Below are 16808 nucleotides of genomic sequence, written 5' to 3' on the forward strand. Positions count from 1 at the left end.
AAGTCAGTTTGGTCCTAGAAACTCGCTCCATCACAGATCACTGTCATGGGGAATAGACTAGTAAATATGCAAATTGAACAAAAAAGATAAAAGGTCAAAAAGTTATGGAAACATAGACGGCAGGATTTGAACCTGCGCGGGGAGACCCCAATGGATTTCAAGTCCATCGACTTAACCACTCGGCCACGACTACTAGAATGTCAACCTGTTATGAGCTTCACACATGTTTTCTTATTAGAAAACTATTGCACCAAGTTATTGCACCATGATCACGCTCAGTGATCAACCCTCTGGAAGACATCTCAGAAAATGACAAGAAAATACAAGGTCTCAGTAAAATACAAAAATCTGATTTAAAGTCATCATCAATGGGAACCATTCACAGTTTAAAGCTTTTCCCTCTTCATAATGTGGATTTGGAGTCAGTCAGCTCCAAAAACATCCTTAAAAATAATCCGAAAATGCTGAGAAGACTGAACATAATCATTTCCAAGTAAAAAAGACTTGATGTTCATTTGATCAGGCTTTGGAGCGTCTATTAACCATCTGAAGTTTCCAAAAAATGTCCAGCAGTTAACTGAAATTACCATATCAATCTTCAGCTGTTTTTCACTTTGAACAGCTCCATACCTATAATACAAGTCAAGGGTAAGGTTCGAAAGACCCTATAAAGGGTCCTGATTGACTTTTGTGTGCTACAAAAAAAGCCACAAAACACATTCAAAAGACGCCGAAAAGAATTTTTAGAAAAACACCACCAAAAATGTTTATAAGGCACTTTAGGAAATTCTGGAAAACACAAGAAAAGATGGCTTAGAGAAAAATCGAAAACACTTCCTGCAGCCATTTTGGCTTCAAATCCTTGTCAGATTCACCCACTTGGAAAGAGTGTTATGTGAATATTGACTCTATTCACAGAGTATGAGATTGTTTGGTATGACATAGACAATTTTAATTTTTGCTAATCCTACTTGATCCTAATCCTACTGCTTTGACGATGGTATTCCATGAATCCTTGAACTCTTTTTTTGTCTTTTATTATGTGGATTTTAAATTGCTTGTTTCATCATAAACATTGGGCATCGTCGATCAGAGTGCAGATGGAAAAATCGAAATGTGTGCCCAGGTTCTACTGAGATTTGAACTAAGATCACTGGATTCAAAGTCCAGAGTGCTAACCATTACACCATGGAACCAACCATGAAGCAATCATGGCTGCGGCTTGTTTTGCTGAATAAAGCATATGAAATTGTGAACGATGGCGAAAACAGGCTCCAAAGCTGCAGTGCAAATCTGCAATCATACACAATGGTAAATTGATATCTTATAACCTTTCATTCCACAAATTTACCAACATTTCCACGATATCACAGCTAGCGCAGTTTGAAATGTTGATGAAAAGTGGCTAGTAAAAAGATTGCTGTATCTGTTACTTGGAAAAAGTGTGAAAAAAATAAATTGCAAAACTTATACTGTTAGAAAACTGTTCATCCAGTAGTCGATAAAGATTAGCATTGCATGGTAAAAGGCTTCATCTGAGAGATAATTTAAGGTTTGTGCAAATCAAAGTGCATGTCCCAGTCCATGAGCCAGGACAGCAGTCTGTGGCTGCTGGACAAGATCAAGAGAAAAACCTCTTACCTGATGGCACCCACAGTGCTTCTTTTGATTAGCAGCAATTCGCACATGTAATTTTGCTCCAGAATAGATTATCTAAAGAACAGTCAAAGATAAAGTCAGTTTGGTCCTAGAAACTCGCTCCATCACAGATCACTGTCATGGGGAATAGACTAGTAAACATGCAAATTGAACAACAAAGATAAAAGGTCAAAAAGTTATTTTAAACATAGATGTAGTCGGCAGGATTTGCACCTGCGTGGGGAGACCCCAATGGATTTCTAGCCCATCGCCTTAACCACTCGGCCACGACTACTCAGACATCTACCTGTTATGAGCTTCACACATGTTTTCTAATAGCACCATGATCAAGCTCAGTGATCAACCCTCTGGAAGACATCTCAGAAAATGAAAAGAAAATACAAGGTCTCAGTAAAATGCAAAAATCTGATTTAAAGTCATCATCAATGGGAACCATTCACAGTTTAAAGCTTTTCCCTCTTCATAATGTGGATTTGGAGTCAGTCAGCTCCAAAAACATCCTTAAAAATAATCCGAAAATGCTGAGAAGACTGAACATAATCATTTCCAAGTAAAAAAGACTTGATGTTCATTTGATCAGGCTTTGGAGCGTCTATTAACCATCTCAAGTTTCCAAAAATGTCCAGCGGTTAACTGAAATTACCATATCAATCTTCAGCTGTTTTTCACTTTGAACAGCTCCATACCTATAATACAAGTCAAGGGTAAGGTTCGAAAGACCCTATAAAGGGTCCTGATTGACTTTTGTGTGCTACAAAAAAAGCCACAAAACACATTCAAAAGACGCCGAAAATAATTTTTTGAAAAACACCACCAAAAATGTTTATAAGGCACTTTAGGAAATTCTGGAAAACACAAGAAAAGATGGCTTAGAGAAAAATCAAAAACACTTCCTGAAGCCATTTTGGCTTCAAATCCTTGTCAGATTCACCCACTTGGAAAGAGTGTTATGTGAATATTGACTCAAGTCACAGAGTATGAGATTGCTTGGTATGACATAGACAATGAGTGACATAGACAATTTTAATTTTTGCTAATCCTACTTGATTGACTGCTTTGACCATGGTATTCCATGAATCCTTGAACTCTTTCTTTGTCTTTTATTATGTGGATTTTAAATTGCTTGTTTCATCATAAACATTGGGCATCGTCGATCTGAGTGCAGATGGAAAAATCGAAATGTGTGCCCAGGTTCTACTGAGATTTGAACTCAGATCACTGGATTCAAAGTCCAGAGTGCTAACCATTACACCATGGAACCAACCAAGACGCAATCATGGCTGTGGCTTGTTTTGCTGAATAAAGCATATGAAATCGTGAACGATGGCGAAAACAGGCTCCAAAGCTGCAGTGCAAATCTGCAATCATACACAATGGTAAATTGATATCTTATAACCTTTCATTCCACAAATTTACCAACATTTCCACGATATCACAGCTAGCGCAGTTTGAAATGTTGATGAAAAGTGGCTAGTAAAAAGATTGCTGTATCTGTTACTTGGAAAAAGTGTGAAAAAAATAAATTGCAAAACTTATACTGTTAGAAAACTGTTCATCCAGTAGTCGATAAAGATTAGCATTGCATGGTAAAAGGCTTCATCTGAGAGATAATTTAAGGTTTGTGCAAATCAAAGTGCATGTCCCAGTCCATGAGCCAGGACAGCAGTCTGTGGCTGCTGGACAAGATCAAGAGAAAAACCTCTTACCTGATGGCACCCACAGTGCTTCTTTTGATTAGCAGCAATTCGCACATGTAATTTTGCTCCAGAATAGATTATCTAAAGAACAGTCAAAGATAAAGTCAGTTTGGTCCTAGAAACTCGCTCCATCACAGATCACTGTCATGGGGAATAGACTAGTAAACATGCAAATTGAACAACAAAGATAAAAGGTCAAAAAGTTATTTTAAACATAGATGTAGTCGGCAGGATTTGCACCTGCGTGGGGAGACCCCAATGGATTTCTAGCCCATCGCCTTAACCACTCGGCCACGACTACTCAGACATCTACCTGTTATGAGCTTCACACATGTTTTCTAATAGCACCATGATCAAGCTCAGTGATCAACCCTCTGGAAGACATCTCAGAAAATGAAAAGAAAATACAAGGTCTCAGTAAAATGCAAAAATCTGATTTAAAGTCATCATCAATGGGAACCATTCACAGTTTAAAGCTTTTCCCTCTTCATAATGTGGATTTGGAGTCAGTCAGCTCCAAAAACATCCTTAAAAATAATCCGAAAATGCTGAGAAGACTGAACATAATCATTTCCAAGTAAAAAAGACTTGATGTTCATTTGATCAGGCTTTGGAGCGTCTATTAACCATCTCAAGTTTCCAAAAATGTCCAGCGGTTAACTGAAATTACCATATCAATCTTCAGCTGTTTTTCACTTTGAACAGCTCCATACCTATAATACAAGTCAAGGGTAAGGTTCGAAAGACCCTATAAAGGGTCCTGATTGACTTTTGTGTGCTACAAAAAAAGCCACAAAACACATTCAAAAGACGCCGAAAATAATTTTTTGAAAAACACCACCAAAAATGTTTATAAGGCACTTTAGGAAATTCTGGAAAACACAAGAAAAGATGGCTTAGAGAAAAATCAAAAACACTTCCTGAAGCCATTTTGGCTTCAAATCCTTGTCAGATTCACCCACTTGGAAAGAGTGTTATGTGAATATTGACTCAAGTCACAGAGTATGAGATTGCTTGGTATGACATAGACAATGAGTGACATAGACAATTTTAATTTTTGCTAATCCTACTTGATTGACTGCTTTGACCATGGTATTCCATGAATCCTTGAACTCTTTCTTTGTCTTTTATTATGTGGATTTTAAATTGCTTGTTTCATCATAAACATTGGGCATCGTCGATCTGAGTGCAGATGGAAAAATCGAAATGTGTGCCCAGGTTCTACTGAGATTTGAACTCAGATCACTGGATTCAAAGTCCAGAGTGCTAACCATTACACCATGGAACCAACCAAGACGCAATGATGGCTGTGGCTTGTTTTGCTGAATAAAGCATATGAAATCGTGAACGATGGCGAAAACAGGCTCCAAAGCTGCAGTGCAAATCTGCAATCATACACAATGGTAAATTGATATCTTATAACCTTTCATTCCACAAATTTACCAACATTTCCACGATATCACAGCTAGCGCAGTTTGAAATGTTGATGAAAAGTGGCTAGTAAAAAGATTGCTGTATCTGTTACTTGGAAAAAGTGTGAAAAAAATAAATTGCAAAACTTATACTGTTAGAAAACTGTTCATCCAGTAGTCGATAAAGATTAGCATTGCATGGTAAAAGGCTTCATCTGAGAGATAATTTAAGGTTTGTGCAAATCAAAGTGCATGTCCCAGTCCATGAGCCAGGACAGCAGTCTGTGGCTGCTGGACAAGATCGAGAGAAAAACCTCTTACCTGATGGCACCCACGGTGCTTCTTTTGATTAGCGGCAAGTCGCACATGTAATGTTGCTCCAGAATAGATTATCTAAAGAACAGTCAAAGATAACGTCAGTTTGGTCCTAGAAACTCGCTCCATCACAGATCACTGTCATGGGGAATAGACTAGTATACATGCAAATTGCTTGGTATGACATAGACAATTAGTGACATAGACAATTTTAATTTTTGCTATTCCTACTTGATTGACTGCTTTGACCATGGTATTCCATGAATCCTTGAACTCTTTTTTTGTCTTTTATTATGTGGATTTTAAATTGCTTGTTTCATCATAAACATTGGGCATCGTCGATCTGAGTGCAGATGGAAAAATCGAAATGTGTGCCCAGGTTCTACTGAGATTTGAACTCAGATCACTGGATTCAAAGTCCAGAGTGCTAACCATTACACCATGGAACCAACCAAGACGCAATCATGGCTGCGGCTTGTTTTGCTGAATAAAGCATATGAAATCGTGAACGATGGCGAAAACAGGCTCCAAAGCTGCAGTGCAAATCTGCAATCATACACAATGGTAAATTGATATCTTATAACCTTTCATTCCACAAATTTACCAACATTTCCACGATATCACAGCTAGCGCAGTTTGAAATGTTGATGAAAAGTGGCTAGTAAAAAGATTGCTGTATCTGTTACTTGGAAAAAGTGTGAAAAAAATAAATTGCAAAACTTATACTGTTAGAAAACTGTTCATCCAGTAGTCGATAAAGATTAGCATTGCATGGTAAAAGGCTTCATCTGAGAGATAATTTAACCCCTTACCTACAATTGACGTAATATTCCGTCCATGTCACCATGGACCTAATTACCATGGACGGAATATTACGTCATCGCGATCAGAGGCGCCCACGTGGTGAGCGCCGCTGATCGCGGCCGAGTGTCAGCTAATTATCATAGCTGACACCCGGCACAATGTGTCAGGGGTGGTCACGGACCGCCCCCGACACGTTAACCCCTTGCACACCGCGATCAAACGCGATCGCGGTGTACCGGTGGTTAAAGGGAAGTATCGGCAGGGTGGGGGCTCCCTCCGTGCTTCCCTGAGCCCCCCACAGCAGCGCAATGTGCAGCGCTGCTGCGGGGGGCTCCTTTCCTCCAGGCCCCCGAATCCAAGATGGCGACGGGGGCCTTCGGGGGCCTGAGGAAGCTGGCTTCCTCAGTGCCTGCAAAGCGCAGGCATGAGGAAGCCTTCAGCAGTGCCTGTGTCAGATCGCTGATCTGTCACAGTGATCTGTGATGTGACAGATCAGCGATCTGTCACAGGACAGTGATGTCCCACCTGGGACAAGGTAATAAAGTAAAAAAAAAAAAAAAAGTGTTAAAAATAATTAAAAAAAAAAAAAATATTCCCCAATAAATCCATTTTTTCAAAATAAAAAAAACAAAAACAATAAAAGTACACATATTTGGTATTGCCGCGTCCGTAATGACCTGCCCTATAAAACTGTCCCATTAGTTAACCCCTTTAGCGAACCCCTTAAAAAATAAAAATAAAAAACGAAGCAAAAAATAATGATTTATTATCATACCACCGAACAAAAAGTGCAATAACGCGCGATCAAAAAGACATATATAAATATGCATGGTACCGCTGAAAACGTCATCTTGTCCCGCAAAAAACGAGCCATCATACAGTATCATCCGCAAAAAAATAAAAAAGTTATAGCTCGCAGAATAAAGCGATACAAAAATAATTATTTTTTATATAAAATTGTTTTCATTGCAAAAAACCGACAAAACATAAAAAAACGACCTAAATGAGGATTGCTGTAACCGTACTGACCCGAAGAATAAAAACGCGTTATCAATTTTACCGCACGCGGAACGGTGTAAACGCACCCCCCCAAAAGAAATTCATGAAACACTGTTTTTTGTTCATTCTGCGCCCCCAAAATCGGAATAAAAAGCGATCAAAAAATGTCACGTGCCCGAAAATGGTACCAATAAAAACGTCAACTCGTCCCGCAAAAAATAAGACCTCACATGACTCGGTGGGTCAAAATACGGAAAAATTATAGCTCACAATATGTGGTGATGCAAAAACTATTTTTTACAATAAAAAGCGTCTTTTAGCGTGCGACAGCCGCCAAACATAAAAACCGCCATAAATCGTAAATCAAACCCCCCGATATCACCCCCTTAGTTAGGGAAAAATAATAAAATAAAAAAAATGTATTTATTTCCATTTTCCCGCTAGGGCTAGGGTTAGGGTTAGGGCTAGGGTTAGGGCTAGGGTTAGGGCTAGGGTTAGGGCTAGGGTTAGGGCTAGGGTTAGGGCTAGGGCTCAGATTAGGGTTAGGGGTGTGTTGAGGTTAGGGTTGGAGTTATAATTGGGGGTTTCCACTGTTTGGGCACATCAGGTGCTCTCCAAAGGCAACATGGCGTCTGATCTCAATTCCAGCCAATTCTGTGTTGAAAAAGTCAAATGGTGCTCCTTCCCTTCCAAGCTCTGCCATGTGCCCAAACAGTGTTTTACCCCCACATGTAGGGTATCAGCCTACTCAGGACAAATTACAAAACAACTTTTGGGGTCCAATTTCTCCTGTTACCCTTAGGAAAATAAAAAATTGGGGGCAAAAATATAATTTTGCGGAAAAAAATGTTTTTTTTATTTTCACGCCCAGGCGTTATAAACTTCTGTGAAGCACTTGGGGGTTCAAAGTGCTCTCCACACATCTAGATAAGCTCCGTGGGGGGTCTAGTTTCCAAAATGGGGTCACTTGTGGGGAGTTTCAATAGTTTAGGTACATCAGGGGCTCTCCAAACGCACATGACACCCGCAGACCAATCCATCAAAGTCTGCATTCCAAAACGTCACTACTTCCCTTCCGAGCCCCGACGTGTGCCCATACAGTAGTTTTCTCCCACATATGAGGTATCAGCGTACTCAGGACAAATTGGACAACAACTTTTGGGGTTCAATTTCTCCTGTTACCCTTGGGAAAATAAAAAAATGGGGACTAAAAGATGATGTTTGTGGAAAAAATACGATTTTTTTATTTTCACGCCCGGACGTTATAAACTTCAGTGAAGCACTGGGGGGTTCAAAGTGCTCACCACACATCTAGATAAGTTCCTTGGGGGGTCTAGTTTCCAAAATGGTGTCATTTGTGGGGGGTTTCTACTGTTTTGGTACATCAGGGGCTTTCCTAACGCGACATGGTGTCCGATCTCAATTCCAGCCAAAAACGTCAAATGGCGCTGCTTCCCTTCCGAGCTCTGCCATGCGCCCAAATAGTGGTTTACACCCACATGTGGGGTATCAGCGTACTCAGGATAAATTGCACAATATCTTTTAGGGTCCTGTTACTTTTGGGAAAATAAGAATTGAGGGTGAAGAGATCATTTTTGTGGAAAAAATATGATTTTTTAATTGTACTGCTGTACGTTATAAACTTCTGTGAAGCCCTTGGGGGTTCAAAGTTCTCACCACACATCTAGATAAGTTCCTTGGGGGGTCTAGATTCCAAAATGGTGTCATTTGTGGGGGGTTTCCACTGTTTTGGTACATCAGGGGTTTTCCAATCGTGACATGGTGTCCGATCTCAATTCTAGCCAAAAACGTCAAATGGCGCTGCTTCCCTTCCGAGCTCTGCTATGCGCCCAAATAGTCATTTACACCCACATATGGGGTATCAGCGTACTCAGGACAAATTGCACAATAACTTTTAGGGTCCTGTTACCCTTGGAAAAATAAAAATTGGGGGTGAAAAGATCATTTTTGTGGAAAAAATATGATTTTTTAATTGTACCGCTGTACGTTATAAATTTCTGTGAAGCCCTTGTGGGTTCAAAGTTCTCACCACATATCTAGATAAGTTCCTTGGGGGGTCTAGTTTCCAAAATGGGGTCACTTGGGGGGTTTCCACTGTTTAGGTACATCAGGGGCTCTCCAAACGCGACATGGCGTCCGATCTGAATTCCAGCCAATTTTGCATTGAAAAAGTCAAACAGTGCTCCTTCCCTACTGAGGTCTGCCATGCGCCGAAACAGTGGTTCCCCCCCACATATCAGGTATCAGCGTACTCAGGACAAATTGCACAATAACTTTTGCAGTCCAATTTCTCCTGTTACCCTTGGTAAAATAAAGAAAATTGAACCTGAAGTATTTTTTTTGTGAAAAAAAGCTAAATGTTCATTTTTTTTTTAATATTCAAAAAATTCCTGTGACGCACCTAAAGGGTTAATAAACTTCGTGAATGTGGTTTTAAGCACCTTAAGGGGTGCAGTTTTTAGAATGGTGTCACTTTTGGGTATTTTCTATCATATAGACCCCTCAAAGTGGCTTCAAATGTGAAGTGGTCCCTAAAAATAAAATGGTGTTGCAAAAATGAGAAATCGCTGGTCAATTTTTAACCCTTATAACTTCCTAACAAAAAAAAATTTTGGATCCAAAATTGTGCTGATGTAAAGTAAACATGTGGGAAATGTTATGTATTAAGTTTTTTGTGTGCCGTATTGCTGTGATTTAAGGGCATAAAAATTCAAAGTTGGAAAATTGCGAAATTTTCAAAATTTTCGCCAAATTTCCGTTTTTTTTCACAAATAAACGCAAGTTATTTGAATGCAATTTTACCACTACCATGAAGTACAATATGTCACGAGAAAACAATGTCAGAATCACCGGGATCCATGAAAGCGTTCCAGTGTTATGACCTCATAAAGGTACAGTGGTCAGAATTGTAAAAATTGGCCCGGGAGTTAACGTGCAAACCACCCTTGGTAGTGAAGGGGTTAAGGTTTGTGCAAATCAAAGTGCATGTCCCAGTCCATTAGCCAGGACAGCGGTCTGTGGCTGCTGGACAAGATCGAGAGAAAAACCTCTTACCTGATGGCACCCACGGTGCTTCTTTTGATTAGCGGCAAGTCGCACATGTAATGTTGCTCCAGAATAGATTATCTAAAGAACAGTCAAAGATAACATCAGTTTGGTCCTAGAAACTCGCTCCATCACAGATCACTGTCATGGGGAATAGACTAGTAAACATGCAAATTGAACAACAAAGATAAAAGGTCAAAAAGTTATTGAAACATAGACGTAGTCGGCAGGATTTGAACCTGCGCAGGGAGACCCCAATGGATTTCAAGTCCATCGCCTTAACCACTCGGCCACGACTAGTCGGACGTCAACCTGTTATGAGCTTCACACATGTTTTCTAATAGCACCATGATCACGCTCAGTGATCAACCCTCTGGAAGACATCTCAGAAAATGAAACGAAAATACAAGGTCTCAGTAAAATGCAAAAATCTGATTTAAAGTCATCATCAATGGGAACCATTCACAGTTTAAAGCTTTTCCCTCTTCATAATGTGGATTTGGAGTCAGTCAGCTCCAAAAACATCCTTAAAAATAATCCGAAAATGCTGAGAAGACTGAAAATAATCATTTCCAAGTAAAATAGACTTGATGTTCATTTGATCAGGCTTTGGAGCATCTATTAACCATCTCAAGTTTCCAAAAATGTCCAGCGGTTAACTGAAATTACCATATCAATCTTCAGATGTTTTTCACTTTGAACAGCTCCATACCTATAATACAAGTCAACGGTAAGGTTCGAAAGACCCTATAAAGGGTCCTGATTGACTTTTGTGTGCTACAAAAAAAGCCACAAAACACATTCAAAAGACGCCGAAAAGAATTTTTAGAAAAACACCACCAAAAATGTTTATAAGGCACTTTAGGAAATTCTGGAAAACACAAGAAAAGATGGCTTAGAGAAAAATCAAAAACACTTCCTGAAGCCATTTTGGCTTCAAATCCTTGTCAGATTCACCCACTTGGAAAGAGTGTTATGTGAATATTGACTCAAGTCACAGAGTATGAGATTGCTTCGTATGACATAGACAATGAGTGACAGACAATTTTAATTTTTGCTAATCCTACTTGATTGACAGCTTTGACCATGGTATTCCATGAATCCTTGAACTCTTTTTTTGTCTTTTATTATGTGTATTTTAAATTGCTTGTTTCATCATAAACATTGGGCATCGTCGATCTGAGTGCAGATGGAAAAATCAAAATGTGTGCTCAGGTTCTATTGAGATTTCAACTCAGATCACTGGATCCAAAGTCCAGAGAGCTAACCATTACACCATGGAACCAACCATGACGCAATCATGGCTGCGGCTTGTTTTGCTGAATAAAGCATATGAAATCGTGAACGATGGCGAAAACAGGCTCCAAAGCTGCAGTGCAAATCTGCAATCATACACAATGGTAAATTGATATCTTATAACCTTTCATTCCACAAATTTACCAACATTTCCACGATATCACAGCTAGCGCAGTTTGAAATGTTGATGAAAAGTGGCTAGTAAAAAGATTGCTGTATCTGTTACTTGGAAAAAGTGTGAAAAAAATAAATTGCAAAACTTATACTGTTAGAAAACTGTTCATCCAGTAGTCGATAAAGATTAGCATTGCATGGTAAAAGGCTTCATCTGAGAGATAATTTAAGGTTTGTGCAAATCAAAGTGCATGTCCCAGTCCATTAGCCAGGACAGCGGTCTGTGGCTGCTGGACAAGATCAAGAGAAAAACCTCTTACCTGATGGCACCCACGGTGTTTCTTTTGATTGGCGACAAGTCGCACATGTAATGTTGCTCCAGAATAGATTATCTAAAGAACAGTCAAAGATAAAGTCAGTTTGGTCCTAGAAACTCGCTCCATCACATATCACTGTCATGGGGAATAGACTAGTAAATATGCAAATTGAACAAAAAAGATAAAAGGTCAAAAAGTTATGGAATCATAGACGGCAGGATTTGAACCTGCGCGGGGAGACCCCAATGGATTTCAAGTCCATCGCCTTAACCACTAGTCCACGACTACTCGGATGTCAAGCTGTTATGAGCTTCACACATGTTTTCTTATTAGAAAACTATTGCACCAAGTTATTGCACCATGATCACGCTCAGTGATCAACCCTCTGGAAGACATCTCAGAAAATGAAAAGAAAATACAAGGTCTCAGTAAAATACAAAAATCTGATTTAAAGTCATCATCAATGGGAACCATTCACAGTTTAAAGCTTTTCCCTCTTCATAATGTGGATTTGGAGTCAGTCAGCTCCAAAAACATCCTTAAAAATAATCCGAAAATGCTGAGAAGACTGAACATAATCATTTCCAAGTAAAAAAGACTTGATGTTCATTTGATCAGGCTTTGGAGCGTCTATTAACCATCTGAAGTTTCCAAAAATGTCCAGCAGTTAACTGAAATTACCATATCAATCTTCAGCTGTTTTTCACTTTGAACGGCTCCATACCTATAATACAAGTCAAGGGTAATTGTCGAAAGACCCTATAAAGGGTCCTGATTGACTTTTGTGTGCTACAAAAAAAGCCACAAAACACATTCAAAAGACGCCGAAAAGAATATTTAGAAAAACACCACCAAAAATGTTTATAAGGCACTTTAGGAAATTCTGGAAAACACAAGAAAAGATGGCTTAGAGAAAAATCAAAAACACTTCCTGAAGCCATTTTGGCTTCAAATCCTTGTCAGATTCAGCAACTTGGAAAGAGTGTTATGTGAATATTGACTCAAGTCACAGAGTATGACATAGACAATGAGTGATATAGACAATTTTAATTTTTGCTAATCCTACTTGATTGACAGCTTTGATCATGGTATTCCATGAATCCTTGAACTCTTTTTTTGTCTTTTATTATGTGGATTTTAAATTGCTTGTTTCATCATAAACATTCTGCATCGTCGATCTGAGTGCACATGGAAAAATTGAAATGTGTGCCCAGGTTCCACTGAGATTTGAACTCAGATCACTGGATTCAAAGTGCAGAGTGCTAACCATTACACCATGGAACCAACCATGACTCAGTCATTGCTGCGGCTTGTTGTGCTGAATAAAGCATATGAAATCGTGAACGATGGCGAAAACAGGCTCCAAAGCTGCAGTGCAAATCTGCAATCATACACAATGATAAATTGATATCTTATAACCTTTCATTCCACAAATTTACCAACATTTCCACGATATCACAGTTAGCGCAGTTTGAAATGTTGATGAAAAGTGGCTAGTAAAAAGATTGCTGTATCTGTTACTTGGAAAAAGTGTGAAAAACATAAATTGCAAAAATTATACTGTTAGAAAACTGTTCATCCAGTAGTCGATAAAGATTAGCATTGCATGGTAAAAGGCTTCATCTGAGAGATAATTTAAGGTTTGTACAAATCAAAGTGCATGTCCCAGTCCATTAGCCAGGACAGCCGTCTGTGGCTGCTGGACAAGATCAAGAGAAAAACCTCTTACCTGATGGCACCCACGGTGCTTCTTTTGATTAGCGGCAAGTCGCACATGTAATGTTGCTCCAGAATAGATTATCTAAAGAACAGTCAAAGATAAAGTCAGTTTGGTCCTAGAAACTCGCTCCATCACAGATCACTGTCATGGGGAATAGACTAGTAAACACGCAAATTGAACAACAAAGATAAAAGGTCAAAAAGTTAGTGAAACATAGACGTAGTCGGCAGAATTTGAACCTGCACGGGGAGACCCCAATGGATTTCTAGTACATCGCCTTAACCAATCGGCCACGACTTACTCAGACGTCAAGCTTTTATGAGTTTCACACATGTTTTCTAATAGCACCATGATCAAGCTCAGTGATCAACCCACTGGAAGACATCTCAGAAAATGAAAAGAAAATACAAGGTCTCAGTAAAATGCAAAAATCGGATTTAAAGTCATCATCAATGGGAACCATTCACAGTTTAAAGCTTTTCCCTCTTCATAATGTGGATTTGGAGTCAGTCAGCTCCAAAAACATCCTTAAAAATAATCCAAAAATGCTGAGAAGACTGAACATAATCATTTCCAAGTAAAAAAGACTTGATGTTCATTTGATCAAGCTTTGGAGCGTCTATTAACCATCTCAAGCTTCCAAAAATGTCCAGCGGTTAACTGAAATTACCATATCAATCTTCAGCTGTTTTTCACTTTGAACAGCTCCATACCTATAATACAAGTCAACGGTAAGGTTCGAAAGACCGTATAAAGGGTCCTGATTGACTTTTGTGTGCTACAAAAAAAGGCACAAAACACATTCAAAAGACGCCGAAAAGAATTTTTAGAAAAACACCACCAAAAATGTTTATAAGGCACTTTAGGAAATTCTGGAAAACACAAGAAAAGATGGCTTAGAGAAAAATCGAAAACACTTCCTGCAGCCATTTTGGCTTCAAATACTTGTCAGATTAACCCACTTGGAAAGAGTGTTATGTGCATATTGACTCTATTCACAGAGTATGAGATTGTTTGGTATGACATAGACAATTTTAATTTTTGCTAATACTACTTGATCCTTATCCTACTGCTTTGACGATGGTATTCCATGAATCCTTGAACTCTTTTTTTGTCTTTTATTATGTGGATTTTAAATTGCTTGTTTCATCATAAACATTGGGCATCGTCGATCTGAGTGCAGATGGAAAAATCGAAATGTGTGCCCAGGTTCCACTGAGATTTGAACTCAGATCACCGGATTCAAAGTCCAGAGTGCTAACCATTACACCATGGAACCAGCCATGAAGTAGTCATGGCTGCGGCTTGTTGTGCTGAATAAAGCATATGAAATCATGAACGATGGCGAAAACAGGCTCCAAAGCTGCAGTGCAAATCTGCAATCATACACAATGGTAAATTGATATCTTATAACCTTTCATTCCACAAATTTACCAACATTTCCACGATATCACAGCTAGGACACTTTGAAATGTTGATGAAAAGTGGCTAGTAAAAAGATTGCTGTATCTGTTACTTGGAAAAAGTGTGAAAAAAATAAATTGCAAAACTTATACTGTTAGAAAACTGTTCATCCAGTAGTCGATAAAGATTAGCATTGCATGGTAAAAGGCTTCATCTGAGAGATAATTTAAGGTTTGTGCAAATCAAAGTGCATGTCCCAGTCCGTTAGCCAGGACAGCGGTCTGTGGCTGCTGGACAAGATCAAGAGAAAAACCTCTTACCTGATGGCACCCACGATGCTTCTTTTGATTAGCGGCAAGTCGCACATGTAATGTTGCTCCAGAATAGATTATCTAAAGAACAGTCAAATATAAAGTCAGTTTGGTCCTAGAAACTCGCTCCATCACAGATCACTGTCATGGGGAATAGACTAGTAAACATGCAAATTGAACAACAAAGATAAAAGGTCAAAAAGTTATTTTAAACATAGACGTAATCGGCAGGATTTGCACCTGCGCGGGGAGACCCCAAAAGATTTCTAGCCCATCGCCTTAACCACTCGGCCACGACTACTCAGACGTCAAGCTGTTATGAGTTTCACACACGTTTTCTAATAGCACCATGATCAAGCTCAGTGATCAACCCTCTGGAAGACATCTCAGAAAAAGAAAAGAAAATACAAGGTCTCAGTAAAATGCAAAAATCTGATTTAAAGTCATCATCAATGGGAACCATTCACAGTTTAATGCTTTTCCCTCTTCATAATGTGGATTTGGAGTCAGTCAGCTCCAAAAACATCCTTAAAAATAATATGAAAATGCTAAGAAGACTGAACATAATCATTTCCAAGTAAAAAAGACTTGATGTTCATTTGATCAGGCTTTGGAGCGTCTATTAACCATCTCAAGTTTCCAAAAATGTCCAGCGGTTAACTGAAATTACCATATCAATCTTCAGCTGTTTTTCACTTTGAACAGCTCCATACCTATACTACAAGTCAACGGTAAGGTTCGAAAGACCCTATAAAGGGTCCTGATTGACTTTTGTGTCCTACAAAAAAAGCCACAAAACACATTCAAAAGACGCCGAAAAGAATATTTAGAAAAACACCACCAAAAATGTTTATAAGGCACTTTAGGAAATTCTGGAAAACACAAGAAAAGAAGGCTTAGAGAAAAATTAAAAAAAAACTTCCTGAAGCCATTTTGGCTTCAAATCCTTGTCAGATTCACCCACTTGGAAAGAGTGTTATGTGAATATTGACTCAAGTCACAGAGTATGAGATTGCTTGGTATGACATAGACAATGAGTGATATAGACAATTTTAATTTTTGCTAATCCTACTTGATTGACAGCTTTGATCATGGTATTCCATGAATCCTTGAACCCTTTTTTTGTCTTTTATTATGTGGATTTTAAATTGCATGTTTCATCATAAACATTGGGCATCGTCGATCTGAGTGCACATGGAAAAATAGAAATGTGTGCCCAGGTTCCACTGAGATTTGAACTCAGATCACTGGTTTCAAAGTCCAGAGTGCTAACCATTACACCATGGAACCAACCATTACACAGTCATGGCTACGGCTTGTTGTGCTGAATAAAGCATATGAAATCGTGAACGATGGCGAAAACAGGCTCCAAAGCTGCAGTGCAAATCTGCAATCATACACAATGGTAAATTGATATCTTATAACCTTTCATTCCACAAATTTACCAACATTTCCACGATATCACAGCTAGAACAGTTTGAAATGTTGATGAAAAGTGGCTAGTAAAAAGATTGCTGTATCTGTTACTTGGAAAAATTGTGAAAAAAATAAATTGCAAAACTTATACTGTTAGAAAACTGTTCATCCAGTAGTTGATAAAGATTAGCATTGCATGGTAAAAGGCTTCATTTGAGAGATAATTTAAGGTTTGTGCAAATCAAAGTGCATGTCCCAGTCCATTAGCCAGGACAGCG

At 38.9% G+C, this 16808-nt stretch overlaps 11 non-coding genes across 11 annotated transcripts; all 11 read right to left on the minus strand.

Annotated features, from left to right (window-relative positions):
* Positions 1–111: 111 nt before the first annotated feature.
* Positions 112–193, minus strand: TRNAS-UGA (transfer RNA serine (anticodon UGA)). The gene has a single exon. It is a non-coding gene; the product is annotated as a tRNA-Ser (tRNA).
* Positions 194–1851: 1658 nt separating this feature from the next.
* TRNAS-AGA (transfer RNA serine (anticodon AGA)) lies at positions 1852–1933 on the minus strand. Its single transcript has one exon. It is a non-coding gene; the product is annotated as a tRNA-Ser (tRNA).
* Positions 1934–2848: 915 nt separating this feature from the next.
* TRNAQ-UUG (transfer RNA glutamine (anticodon UUG)) lies at positions 2849–2920 on the minus strand. Its single transcript has one exon. It is a non-coding gene; the product is annotated as a tRNA-Gln (tRNA).
* A 655-nt stretch (positions 2921–3575) lies between these two features.
* On the minus strand, positions 3576–3657 carry TRNAS-AGA (transfer RNA serine (anticodon AGA)). Its single transcript has one exon. It is a non-coding gene; the product is annotated as a tRNA-Ser (tRNA).
* A 915-nt stretch (positions 3658–4572) lies between these two features.
* Positions 4573–4644, minus strand: TRNAQ-UUG (transfer RNA glutamine (anticodon UUG)). The gene has a single exon. It is a non-coding gene; the product is annotated as a tRNA-Gln (tRNA).
* Positions 4645–5460: 816 nt separating this feature from the next.
* TRNAQ-UUG (transfer RNA glutamine (anticodon UUG)) lies at positions 5461–5532 on the minus strand. Its single transcript has one exon. It is a non-coding gene; the product is annotated as a tRNA-Gln (tRNA).
* A 4638-nt stretch (positions 5533–10170) lies between these two features.
* On the minus strand, positions 10171–10252 carry TRNAS-UGA (transfer RNA serine (anticodon UGA)). Its single transcript has one exon. It is a non-coding gene; the product is annotated as a tRNA-Ser (tRNA).
* A 1633-nt stretch (positions 10253–11885) lies between these two features.
* On the minus strand, positions 11886–11967 carry TRNAS-UGA (transfer RNA serine (anticodon UGA)). The gene has a single exon. It is a non-coding gene; the product is annotated as a tRNA-Ser (tRNA).
* Positions 11968–12891: 924 nt separating this feature from the next.
* Positions 12892–12963, minus strand: TRNAQ-UUG (transfer RNA glutamine (anticodon UUG)). The gene has a single exon. It is a non-coding gene; the product is annotated as a tRNA-Gln (tRNA).
* Positions 12964–14606: 1643 nt separating this feature from the next.
* TRNAQ-UUG (transfer RNA glutamine (anticodon UUG)) lies at positions 14607–14678 on the minus strand. The gene has a single exon. It is a non-coding gene; the product is annotated as a tRNA-Gln (tRNA).
* A 1654-nt stretch (positions 14679–16332) lies between these two features.
* On the minus strand, positions 16333–16404 carry TRNAQ-UUG (transfer RNA glutamine (anticodon UUG)). The gene has a single exon. It is a non-coding gene; the product is annotated as a tRNA-Gln (tRNA).
* Positions 16405–16808: the final 404 nt, after the last annotated feature.

Source organism: Dendrobates tinctorius, unplaced genomic scaffold (assembly GCF_039654945.1).
Source record: "Dendrobates tinctorius isolate UK_male_01 unplaced genomic scaffold, ASM3965494v1 ptg000048l, whole genome shotgun sequence".
Lineage (NCBI taxonomy): Eukaryota > Metazoa > Chordata > Amphibia > Anura > Dendrobatidae > Dendrobates > Dendrobates tinctorius.